This window comes from Mustela nigripes, chromosome 6 (assembly GCF_022355385.1).
Source record: "Mustela nigripes isolate SB6536 chromosome 6, MUSNIG.SB6536, whole genome shotgun sequence".
NCBI classification, from domain to species: Eukaryota; Metazoa; Chordata; class Mammalia; order Carnivora; family Mustelidae; genus Mustela; species Mustela nigripes.
The window spans coordinates 124,390,753-124,403,326 of record NC_081562.1 but is presented as its reverse complement, the minus strand read 5'-3'; the positions used below and the strand labels follow the sequence as shown (position 1 = coordinate 124,403,326).

Here is a 12,574-nt window from a genome sequence, read left to right as displayed (position 1 = left end):
GGCTCCTTACACCGCCCAAGTGAGTTGGTATCTGGGGGCGACTTCATTAGTCACTTTCCCTTCTCAGGTCTAAATTTTCAGCCCGGAGCCTGCCGCTGGCTTGAACCCCCCAAATTGGGGAAGTTCTTGGCGGGGGCAGGGTGGGGGGAGCGGAGGAGCAGGGGACTGGGGTAGACACCGCGCATTAAAACGAGGTGAATTTGTTCCGAGACACTGGGCCTGTCCGGGAAGTTCCAGGGATCCGGGGCGCCCCAGGGTGGGCGCTGCACTCCCCTTCCCCCGCGTCCCGGGCGCCAGGCGAAGGAGGCGCAGGTCGAGTCGAGTCCGGGAAGGCCCTCGCAGCCCCGGCCGCCGACCCACTGCCCTGCGAGGTTCCGAGGCGCAGGTGGCGGCGCGGCCATCCCTCTCGGCGCGCGCGGAGTGCGGCGGGGGCGCGGCGGGGAGGAAGCACGTTCCCGCGCCCCGGGAGGGGAGTAAGCGGGCACCCACTTCCGGCCCAGGTAGGGGTCAGGGCCGCGCTCGGGCGAGGAGCGCGGGGAGGGGGCGGGGCCTGCTCGGCGCAGGAGGCGGAGCTGCATTCGGGCCCCGGGGGTGGGGTGGGGTGGGGTGGGGGTGCGTGGAGGGCGCGCCCCGGCCTCCGAGAGTGCGAGGCCAGGGTGCCCGCGCGCGTCCGCACGCCTGCCGGGAGACCTGGACGGGGAGCGTGAAGGCGGTGAGGAGAGAAGCGGAGGGGAGGACGCACCTCGCCCCGGCGGCCCGGGGGGAACCTGTGGCGCCACGCCGCGCCGGGTCGGCCCCAGGGAGCTCTTGCTCGGGGATGGTTACTCTAGGAGCAGGTCGGTGGGGCTGGGGTCCCTGCAACTCCAAACGTCTCTGGAAAGTTCTCTAAGGGGAGAGAAAGGGCAGACAAGAGCACTGTGATCCCTGTTGAGAAATAGAGGAATCCTCCCAGAAACGATGTCCTTTCAACTTGCTAACAGTCCCGTTCTGTTTTCCAGTAGTTTCTACTACTTGCACCTTGCTGACATTTTCCTAAGAGAAATTTAAAACAAATTTTAAGAGATCATTAGTACTAGGATGGTGTTAGACGTAAGCCTTGAAATAGCTTGTAAGGGCACTAAAATTGAAAAAAAAAAAAAAAAAAAGTTTGAAAATCCGAAGAATACTCATGGGTTTCATTGTGTCTACAGTTTTCTTGGTGGTTGTAGTTGCTCTTAAAGCCTTAATTTTTTAATTTTTATTTGTATTTTTGTAATTCGCATTGATCCAGTGACTTTAGATTTGTTTTATGTTGGTAGAGGAGATGAAGTGCTTTGTGCTCCGTGTTAGTTGTGTAAAAATGCTAAAACGGAGGAAAAAATTGTAGTTCTGCCATACTGCTTACATGTTTGTAAGTTCATCTTCTAATTATTTTCCCCAGATCCTGGATGCTTTTCCCTGTAACACCATGACTTCGCTGTTGTGTGTCACAGGCCCTGGACCGCAGCTGCAGCCTGGACACTTGATGTCTTGTATCTGAGCAATATTGTGTTTTACTTTCAGACTTTTCTAAAGGTAGGTGATAAAGTTGACCGGTTTTCTGGGTCTGCTGGAGCCTAAGTTCCAAGTTTTGACAAATAAATGAGGATCCATGTTATTCATGCCATATCTTTGATCTTATAAAAGATAATTGTTTTCAAATGGGAGAACTTAGAGATGTATAAGATTTCAGTGATAACTTGTTTTTTATGAATATATTGATGTGATGTCTAGTGGGTATGAAAAATTACTCTCATTTGTCTTAGTCCTTTTTTATTATTGTTGGTGAAAGGAAAAAGTCCAAAATGAAAGATTAAACTTGATGGTCTTTAATACCAGCTTGGTATATCAATTTGTAGAGATTGTGGTCACATCACAAAAGGGGATAGCATTGTCTTGCCTTCCTTTTTCAACTGTATCTTTACGGCCTAATTTTTTTGGGCAAGTGTTTGAAAAACAACTTTTCTCTGCCAAATCTAAAATATTTGAAGGTCCACTAGTTGCTACTAATAGTTTTGTGAACAAGTATTTGGAAGTACAAATCTACTTTATAGTATATGAATGTAGATTATATAAAGTTTTGATGTAACAATGTTTTTATCATTTTAATGATTTCTGTAATGTCAGTACTCTAAACTTTTCATTTCCACCTTTTTTTTTTTTTTAAACAAAGAGCCCTTCATTAATCTTTCCCATGGAGCTATAATTTGAAAGACTGTATCTAAGAAGCAAACCCCCTTTCCTTGGTAATAGGAAACAAACTCAGTTATCCATTAGAGAGTAAACAGATGTCCAATAGGCTTTCAAAATAAGTCACAGAAGACCTTTTACCATTTTGGGAACACACAGGGAGTCAGGAGCCTCTAGCTGGGGAGCATTACTCTTCTGAACTAAAATAATACATCATTGAACAGCAGCTTTCTACCATGGGCTTTGGCCTGGTCTTTTTCTTGACTCCACCATTCACCAGCATTTTGACTTTAAAAACTCTGTCTAATCCCAGGTTGTGGGTTACAGTAATGCCTTTCTGGAATGTTTCTCATTAAGTCTTAAATGACATAAGGCATATAAAGTTATAAGAATAGTAGGCACCTGGCATATTGCAGTTAGTCAGAAAAGTGCTAGCTGCTGTTAGTTTCCATTTTCCTGAGCTCTGAGGATGATTACACCATGTGGTTAGGTTTTTGTCCATTGTCCACTTCTTGCAAAGAACAGAAAACCTCATGTAGAAGTCTTAAGGCAATAGCTTAAAAGCTGAATTTGGTCTTGAGATGTGTTGGTTTGGGTGAGCTCATCACTTAAAAATAATTGAATACTTTAAAATCATTTACCAATATTTTAATTTTCTTTTAAAGATTTTGCTTATTTATTTGAGAGTGAGTGAGAAAGAGAGAGAGAGAGAGAGAGCAAGCACAAGCTGGGGGAAGGGCAGAGAGAGGGAGAAGCAGACTCCCCACTGAGCAGGGAGCTGGATGCAGTGGTGTGGGGGGCTTGACCCCTGGGGTCATAGGATCATGACCTGAGCCAAAGGCAAACACTTAACTGACTGAGCCACTCAGGCACCCTTCATTTATCAATATTTTTGAAATTAGTATGTTTCATATAAGTTCCCAGAGTTCTAGCTTTTCCTGAAAAACAGTTGCAAGGTGGAGCTTACAGCTGCTAGCTGCTGAAGCCAGCAGGTGGTTGGCCCATTTTGGATGGGGGGCCTGTACCGCCCAGGTTCCACAAGGTCACTCTCTGCTTGTACTTCCTCCCACCTGCTTCACTCATGTATTTCACTTCCCTTGTCCTGCAAACATTGCAGGTTGTGATTTTGGACTCCGAGAACATGCCTTGCTAACTTGAACAGGTAATGGTGTGGCCAAAACCATAATCCGAATTTCTTCCTTTAAAAAGGAGTACAGTAGTCCTGTATTACAATTTATGAAGCATTTCCTTATTTGATACATAAATCAACTCAGAAATAGTTCAGACACGCATTTTCATTGCATTATATGGCTGTGGACGTTGAAGCTTATAAGTTTGTTTGAAAACTAAAGATAGTGTTCTGATGACTTAAAGTTGTTTTAGGTTTTTACTAATGCCACATTTTATTTTATTTTATTTTAGATTTTATTTATTTGTTTGTCAGAGAGAGAGAGTACAAGTGGGGGAGCAGCAGGCAAAGGGAGAAGCAGACTCCCCGCTGAGCAAGGCTTCCTAACGTGGGACTTGATCCCTGAGCCCTGGGATCATGACCTGAGCGAAAGACAGACACTTAACCAACTGACCCAGTCAGGCATCCTACTAATTAATGCCACTTTTTAACTATGGGGAAATTTGCTAGGAAATGATAGCCTTTCTTTGGGTTTCAGCATTTATTTTAAGCGGGTACTTTTATCCCCATAATTACAAACTAAGGAAAGGAGTGGTAGAAAGAATACATGTATAGAAGTGCATCAGTAGTCTTTGTTTTCTCTCTCGACAGAGCATCTTAAGCAGATTGAAGGGAACAAAACATTGATTATGGCTCATTCAAAACAGACCATATATATAACTAGACAAAGGTCTGTTTTAAGTTATACTTTATTACCTATGTTATTGGAAAGCTGAAAGGGGTATGTGTCTAGTTCATCGGATCTACAGTTAAGTTAGACCAGAGATTTCTGTGAGTGCATTTTAAAATTCTGTAAAAGGAGATACCCCAAATTTGTGTGGTGATTTAGCCTGTTCTGCGAAGTTGTTTTATATGGCAAGCACGCTTTTTAGTCGGCTTCTTTTAACCAGGGAGGCTTTATTACTTTCACAATCATGCCAAGAGGATAATCAGACAATAAGATAAAAGCAGGGGTAGTTCATTTGTGGGTGTAGTGACTGTATGTGATCTTCATGGTATATGTACGAGAGAAGGTCAGGCCAGGCATGCAGAGGGTTTGGGGAAGCAGCGAGGCCAAGACAACAGGACCTCCTGTGGCAGACAAGACTTTACGGTGTCCTAAGACCTGTCAGAAGGCAGAAGACACAGAGAGTTGTGAAGAAAAACTTGGGGTGAGTTTAGGGGTATCAGAAAGAGCCAGATGTTCAGGGTCTGGGGAAGGCAGTAGGAATACGGATTTTGAAGGCTTGTGAGCAAGAAAATCATGTGATCTGATTTTCTGTTTTGAGATCGTTCTGGCTGCCATGTGGAGAGGGACAGCTTAGGTAGCTGACCTGTTGACCTTCCAGTATGTTTCTTCTGTCAGAGGCAAGAGATCCTTTTGAATCTAACTTAAACTTTATGTGGAGAAGTTGAAACAGCTTGGCGGAAGTGAGTGCGTTAAGGGAGGGATCCTTCAATAATGTTCTGCAAATATATATGATGAATATTTTTTAAAAAGTAAGAATCGGGGTAATACAATATGGCTTGGCTTTGAGTAAAGCCACCTGTTACTTTCTTTATAGAACGGTATTTTGAGGTTCTCATGTTTAATGTAGGTATTTAACATGTATATCTATCTTAAAAGTCTGAAGTTATTATTTCTAAGTGCCTCTTTAACCATATAAGGAATTTAGGAACATTGACATCCTTTTACGGCACTTTTCATTATTTGTCATTATTACTCATTTTATTCATATTATTCAGTTCATTATTATTATCATTCATTATTATGTATTATTGTGTCCTGCAGGCAGTGCTAGTTTAGATTTATACACATGCCTAACAGTTTCTTTGCTGTTTTTGGCAATTCAGACCTTTCTTGTGGATCATTATTATTCTTGAAAGATATCCTATAAACGTGCTCTTTCTCAGAGGTCGTTATTGTTAAACACAAATTTTTTTTGGTGAAAAATGAATTTATCTTGCAAGATACTTTTGTGGATATTTTTGTTTATTTTTAGATTAACAATTTTTTCTTTCATTTGAATGTGTATATATATATTTTGAATATATCATACTTCCACTTTCTATTGAAATATCAGCCGTCAAGGGGCACCTGGAAGGCTCTGTCCGCTGAGTGTCTGACTCTTGATTTCTGCTCAGGTCATGATCTCAGGGTCTTGGGATCGAACCCTGTGGGGGGCTCCCCTCTCAGCAGGGAGTCTGCTTGTCTCCCTTTCCCTTGGCCCCTCCCCCAGCTCTCTCTCTCTCTCTCTCAAATAAATAAATCTTAAAAAAAGGAAATATCAGCAGCCATTCTAATTGTTTTCCTCTACATGTAATCTGTCATTTCTAGTTGGTTGGTTTTAAGAGATTTTCTTTGTCTTTGGTGTTCCATGGTTTCACTGTAGTGTGTGTCTAACTGTGGATTTCTTTTTATCTACCCTACTTGAGCTTCCTAACTTCAAGTATTCACACCTTTCACCTATTTGGGAAAACTCACAGCCATTACCTGTGGCTTTTTCTCCATTTTTTCTAGTCTTATCTCAAATGAATTGGATGTGTTGGACAGAGTCAGTCTGGAAAACAGTTAATACCAGATACTTCCACAGGGAATTTCAGATGGTGTTCTGGTCTGAATGTTTGTGTCCTTCCAAAATTCCTGTGTTGAAATCCTGACCACCAGGGTGTTGGGAGGTAGGGTCTTTGGAGCCTTTTTTCAGTAAGCATGAGGTCTTCTAGGCTAATCCGTGTCGCAGCATGTGTCAGAATGTCCTTGCCCTGATAAGGCTGAGTAATACTCCATTGTAGATCCATCCAGCATTAATGCATATCGTTCATTGATGGACATGTGGCTTTCTCCTGCTTTTGAGCTACTGTAATACAGCTATGAACATGAATATGCATATATCTCTTCGAGAACCGTCTTTCTGTTCTTTTAAATATAAACCAAAAGTAGAATTGTTATTAATTGTTGTTAATTCTGTGTTTTTCTGAGTAACCACTATCCCATTTTCCACAGCAAACGTACTAGTTTACGTTCCCACTGGCAATGTTCAAGAGTTCCAATTTCTCCCAACCTCAACAACACTTGTTTTCTGTGTTTTTTATAATAGCCATCCTAATGGGTATGAAGTGGTATTTCATTATGGTTTCGATTTGCATTTTCCTAATGATTAGTAGCGATGAGCATCATTTCATTTGCTTATTGGCCATTTGTGTATCTTTTTGGACAAGTATCTATTCATGTTTTTTGCCCATATTTTAAATTGGGTCATTTTGTTGTTGTCCTTTAGGAGTTCTTTTTACATTCTTGTTAACCTTATATACAATATATGACTTGCAGATATTTTCTTCTGTCTGTAGGTTGTCTTTTCACTCTGTTGATAGCATCCTTTGATGCACAAGTTTTTAATTTTTATGAAATCCAGTTTATCTGTTTTTTTTTCTGTTGCTTGTGTTTGAGTGTCAGATCCAAGAAATCATTGCCAAATCCACTGCTATGAAGCTTTTCCCCTATGTTTTCTTCTAAGTACTACAGTGTTACCTCCTAGGTTTAAGTCTTTGATACATTTAGGGTTAATTTTTTGGGTCTTTCTTAATTTTATTTTTTTAAAGACCCCTCTTCCAGGGATTCTTTTTTTTTTTTTTTTTAAGATTTTATCCATTTATTTGACAGAAGTAGGCTGAGAGGCAGGCAGAGACAGAGAGGAGGAAGCAGGCTCCCCACTGAGCAGAGAGCCCGATGCGGGGCTCCAACCCAGGACCCTGGGATCATGACCTGAGCCGAAGGCAGAGGCTTTAACCCACTGAGCCACCCAGGCGCCCCGGTCTTTCTTAATTTTTAAAGCTTTATTTACTTGAGAAAGATCAAGAGAGCAATCATGCATTGGGGGAGGGGCAGAGGAGGAGAGAGAGAGATTCCCAGTCAGACTCCCTGCTGATCCCGGAACCTGATGTTGGGGGGTGGGGGACATTAATTTTTTGTATATGGTGTAATGGAAGAATTCAGTTTCATTCTTTTACATGTGGTTATCCGGTTCTCTTAACACCAGTTGTTGAAAAGATTGTTCTTTCCCTATTTAATGATCTTGGCAGTCTTGTTGAAAATCATTTGACCATATATATGAGGTTTTCTTTCTGGGTTCTCTCATTTATTCTTTTGGTCTATGTATTTGTCTTTATGCCAGGATCACACTGTTTTGATTACTGTAACTTTGAAGTAAGTTTTGAAATCAGGAAGTGTGAGACCTCCAACTTTATCCTTCTTTTTCAGATTGTTTGGGTTATTTGAGACTCTTTCAGATTCCATATGGTTTTTAAGGTGGATTTTCTTTTTTCTGTTTCTTTTTGAGATTTTGATAGGCAATGCATTTGTAGATTGAGGTAGTGTTGACATCTTAACAATATCAAGTCTTCCAATATGTGAACACAGGTTGTCTCTACATTTCTTTGTGTCTTGTTTAATTTCTTTCAACAGTGCTTTATAGTTTATACTGTACAAGTCTCTTGCCTCCTTAACTTTATTCCTAAGTATTCCATTCTTTTTGGTGCTATTGTTAAGAGAATTGTTTTCTGGATTTCCTTCTCAGATTCATAGTTAGTGTATAGAAATGAAGCTGACTTTATATCTCACAGCTTTTCTGAATTCATTGGTTAGTTCTAACAGCATTTTTGTGTTTTCTTCATATAAGATCAAGTCATCTGTGAATAGAGAAATAGAGATAATTTTAAACGTCCCTTCCAATTTGGATTTTTTTTTACTTTTGTTATGGGAAGGCTTTATTCTTTTTTTTTTAGTTTACTTTTATTTATATTCAATTAATTAACATAGTATATTATTAGTTTCAGAGGTAGAGTTCAGTGATTAATCAGACTTATATAATACCCAGTGCTCATTATATCACATGCCCTTCTTAATGCCTATTGCCCAGTTACCCCATCCCCCCACTTCCTTCCCCTCCAGGAACCCTCAGTTTGTTTCCTATAATTGTGTCTTGGTTTGTCTCCCTCTCTGATTTTGTCTTGTTTCATTTTTCCCCTCTCTTCCTCTATGCTTGTTTTTTTGTTTCTTAAACTCCGCATGTGAGTGCAATCCTATGATAATTATCTCTCTCTGACTGACTTATTTTGCTTAGACTGATAACCTCTAGTTGCATCCACATCATTGCAAATGGCAAGATTTCTTTTTTTTTTTTGATGGCTAATATTACATTTTATATATATACCACATTTTCTTTATCTATGGATGTCTTTTCTTTTTCTTGACTACTTGCTCTGGCAAGGACTTCTGGTACTGTGTTGAATAGAAATGGCAAAAGTAGGCCTCCTTGCCTGTTCCTGTTCTTAGAGGCAAGGCTGTCAGTCTTTCACCAATGAGTGTGATGTTTGCTATGTGTTTTTCATACATGGCCTTTATTATGTCCAGGGAATTTTTTTCTATTCTGAGTTTGAGGGTTTTTTAAAAAAATCTTAAATGAATATTAAATTTTATCAAACACATTTTTGCATCAATTTAAATGATCATTTTTACCCTTTATTTTGTTAATATCATGTATTACATTGTTTGATTTTCATATATTGAGCCATTCCTGCATTCCAGGAATAAATCCCACTTGGTCACCATGTATGATCCTTTGAATACGCTGTTGAGACCCTTTGAATACTCTGTTGAATTCAGTGGTGGTATTTTATTTGAAGATTTTTGTATCAGTGTTTTTTGGGATATTGGTATTCTTGCAGTGCCCTTGCCTGGCTTTGGTATCAGGGTAAAGCTGGACTCATAGAATGAGGTAGGCAGTGCTCACTCCTCTTAAATTTTTTGGAAGTTTAAGAATTCTTAGTCCTCGCTTGTTAAGAGTTTAAGGTGTTAAATTTCGTTTAAGGTGTTAATTTATCCTCAATGTTTGGTCAAATTAACCAGTAAATCTATGTGGTCCTGAGCTACTTTTGCTGTTGAGAATTTTGATGACTGATTCAGTCTCCTCACTAGTTATAGGCCTATTCAGATTTTTAATTTTTTCATGGTTCAGCCTTGGTGGCTTGTGTGTTTTTATGAATTTGTCCATTTCATCTAATTTATCCATTGTGTGGGCATGTAATTATTCCTAGTTCAATCCTTTCTATTTTTATGAAATTAGTAGTAATGCCCCCTCTTCCCTTTCTGGTTTTATTTGTTTCTTCTCCTTTTTTTTTTTTCTCTCTAACTAAAGGTTTGTCGATTTTGTTTATCTTTTGAAGAACAAACTCTTGGCTTTGTTGATTTTTTTCTGTTGTTTTTGTCTTTTCTGTTTATTTATCACTGCTCTAGTATTTATTATTTCCTTTTCTTTTGGGTTTAATTTGTTCCTCTTCCTTTAATTCTAGTTTTAGGATATAAAATTAAGACTTGAGATTTTTCTTTTTTTTTTAACATAAATTTATGCTTAACATAAATATTATGTTAAATTTAACATAAATTTGCCTCTTAACACTGCTTTTGTTGCATCCCTTAAGTTTTGATATGTTGTAGTCTCCTTTGCTTCAAGATATTTTCTAATTTTCCTTGTGATTTCTTAGAGGACTTATTAATTATTTAATAGTGTGTTGTTTAATTTCCATGTATGTATCAATTTTCTAGTTTTCCTTTGGCTGTTGATTTCTAGTTCCATCATGTTCTGACTGAAAAAGGTATTTTGTATATTTTCAGCCTTTTACATTTTATTAAGACTTGCTTTGTAGCCAAACATGTGGTTTATCTTGCAGAATGTTCCATCTACATTTGAGAAAAATGTGTATTCTGCTATCGTTAGATGGACATTCTGTATGTGTCTTTTAGATTCATTTGGGCCATAGTGTTGTTCAAGTGCTGTATTTCCTTACTGACCTCTGTCTCTTTGTTTTACTTGTTATGGAAGGCATCGTATTGAAGTTTCCTGCTATTATAGTAGAGTTGTTTATTTCTCCTTCAATTACATCAATGTTTATTTTATGTATTTTGGAGCTTTGATGTTTTGTGCATATATATTTATAATTGTTATATCTTCTTGGTGAGTTAATCCTTTTATCATTATGTAATGTGTAGCATCCTTCACTTCAACCCGAAGGACTCTTTTTAGCAATTCTTGTAGGACAGATCTAGTGGCAATGAACTCCCTCAGCTGTTATTTATTTGGGGAAGTGTTAATTTCTTTCTCGTATTTGAAGGACACTTTTTTGTTGCATGTAAAATTCTCAGTTGACAAGTCTTTCTTTCAGCACATTAACTGTGTTGTCCCACTACCTTCTGACTTACAAGATTTCTGCTGGGAAATCTTGTAAATGGTGAGTTGCTTTTCTTTTGCTGCCTTCAAGATTACTTCTTTGTCTTTGTCTTTCGACAGCTTCATTATAATGTGTCTCAGTGTGGGTTTCTTGGGATTTATCTTTGCAGTTTTGGAGGTCTCTTAGGTTTGTAGATCCATCTACTTAGATTTGTATATCCATGTATTTTTCTTAAATTTATGATGTTTTCAGCCATCATTTCTTCAAATATTCTCCTTGTCTCATTCTTTTTTTTTCTTCTTCTTCTTCTTCTCTTACTGGTAATGCTTATATTGGTCCTCTTGATGGTATCTCATGAGTCCCTTAGGCTCTGTTTATTTTTCTACATTTCTTTTTCTTTTTCTTTTTTTCCCTCAGACTTGATAATTTCAAATTACTTGGCTTTAAGTTTGCTGGTTTTCTTCTGCCTGTGCAAGTCTGTTATTAAACCCATCCAGAAAATTTTTCAATTCAATTATTTTAATTTTCATATCTGGAATTTCTGCTTGGTTCTTAAAAAAAAAAAAAAACTTCTTTCTCTTTGTAGGTACTTTCAAGTGTTCTATCACTAGTCTCTGAAAAAAGCTTGCATCAGATGACATTCTTTCTTTCTTAATCACTTTATTAAATTCATTGGTAAAATCACCTGAAATTTTTCTGGTTACTGTGTTTTATTTGTTTCTATCCAGTATTCAACAAGTACTTATTGAGTACTTCTTCTGTGCCAGTCATGGGTTTAGAGTCTTTGGGATATATCAGTGAACAACCTGGATAAAATTTCAGTGCTCATGGGCTTAAATTCTAGTAGTATAGAAAACCAATAATTAAAACATAATAAACCAGAAGTGTTGTAGCATGAAGGAGATAAAAAATGTTATGAAAATATAGTGGGGAAAGAGGGACCAGGAGTTTGGAGATAGGATAGGGTAGAGGGGAGTAAGGTGGCATTTTAAACAGGGTGGTTAGGATAAGACTTACTGAGGAGGTGATCGCTGATGTAAGAATTAAAGAAAGTGAGGAAGTAAGCAACATGGATATCTAGAGAAAGAGCATTCCAGGCAGAGGGAAAACATAGCCCAAAGGGAGATCAGCCCTGCTGTGTTTTAGAATGAGCATGAAGTCAGTTTGGTTATTTTAGTAAAGAAGAATGGAAGAAAGGTTTACAAAAGCAATCAAAATAAGTGTTAAGATGACTGATAAGATCCTGAAGTAAGATACTTTTTTCATTGTAATATGGTCTTTTTTTAATCGTGAAAAAGACCCCTCAGCAGCTCAGTATATAATAAATCAATTCAAAAAGATGATTTTTCATTTTTTAAATGTAGCTTTTAAAATGGAAGTACCTTTTTGAATTACGGTAAATACATATGTCAAAATATATACATAATATATACTATAATACATATGTACATACATGTGTATAAAATATATACTTACTGTATATATGCCAAAAAGATATTTAGCATATATGATCACATAATTAAGAAGTTATTCATTTTTATGAGCTAGAGAATTACTTTTTATTCCGTGAGTGGTAAAGGACTAGGAAAAATAAGAACAATCATTGCCATGTAGGATACAACCTACTATAATCATTAAATAATTAGTTGTTTACTAACTGATATTTTATTCTTAATAATAACCTATCAGTACTGGAAAAAGTAGAGTGTAAAATTTAGAAGACTTGTTTCTATTCTAAGGTTTTGAATTCTTTAATGTTTAATTTTGAGGATGTCATTTTAGACTTCATTTCATCTGCTTCTTGGGAGTTTTTTTTCTTTCTTTTTTTTTTTAATTTTTTTTTTAAAGATTTTATTTATTTATTTGACAGAGAGAGATCACAAGTAGGCAGAGAGGCAGGCAGAGAGAGAGAGAAGGAAGCAGACTCCCTGCTGAGCAGAGAGCCCGATGCGGGACTCGATCCCAGGACCCTTA

The 12,574-nt window shown here is 38.2% G+C and overlaps 1 protein-coding gene across 1 annotated transcript in view; it reads left to right on the top strand.

Moving 5' to 3' along the window:
* The first annotated feature begins 627 nt into the window (after positions 1-627).
* The window catches only part of MYO3A (myosin IIIA), a 233,234-nt gene continuing 221,287 nt past the window's right edge, over positions 628-12,574 (top strand). The window contains exons 1-2 of the mRNA XM_059404999.1: positions 628-836; positions 1,421-1,554. The gene's annotated coding sequence lies outside the window, so the exon portion shown is untranslated. The remainder of the gene's footprint in view (positions 837-1,420; positions 1,555-12,574) is intronic.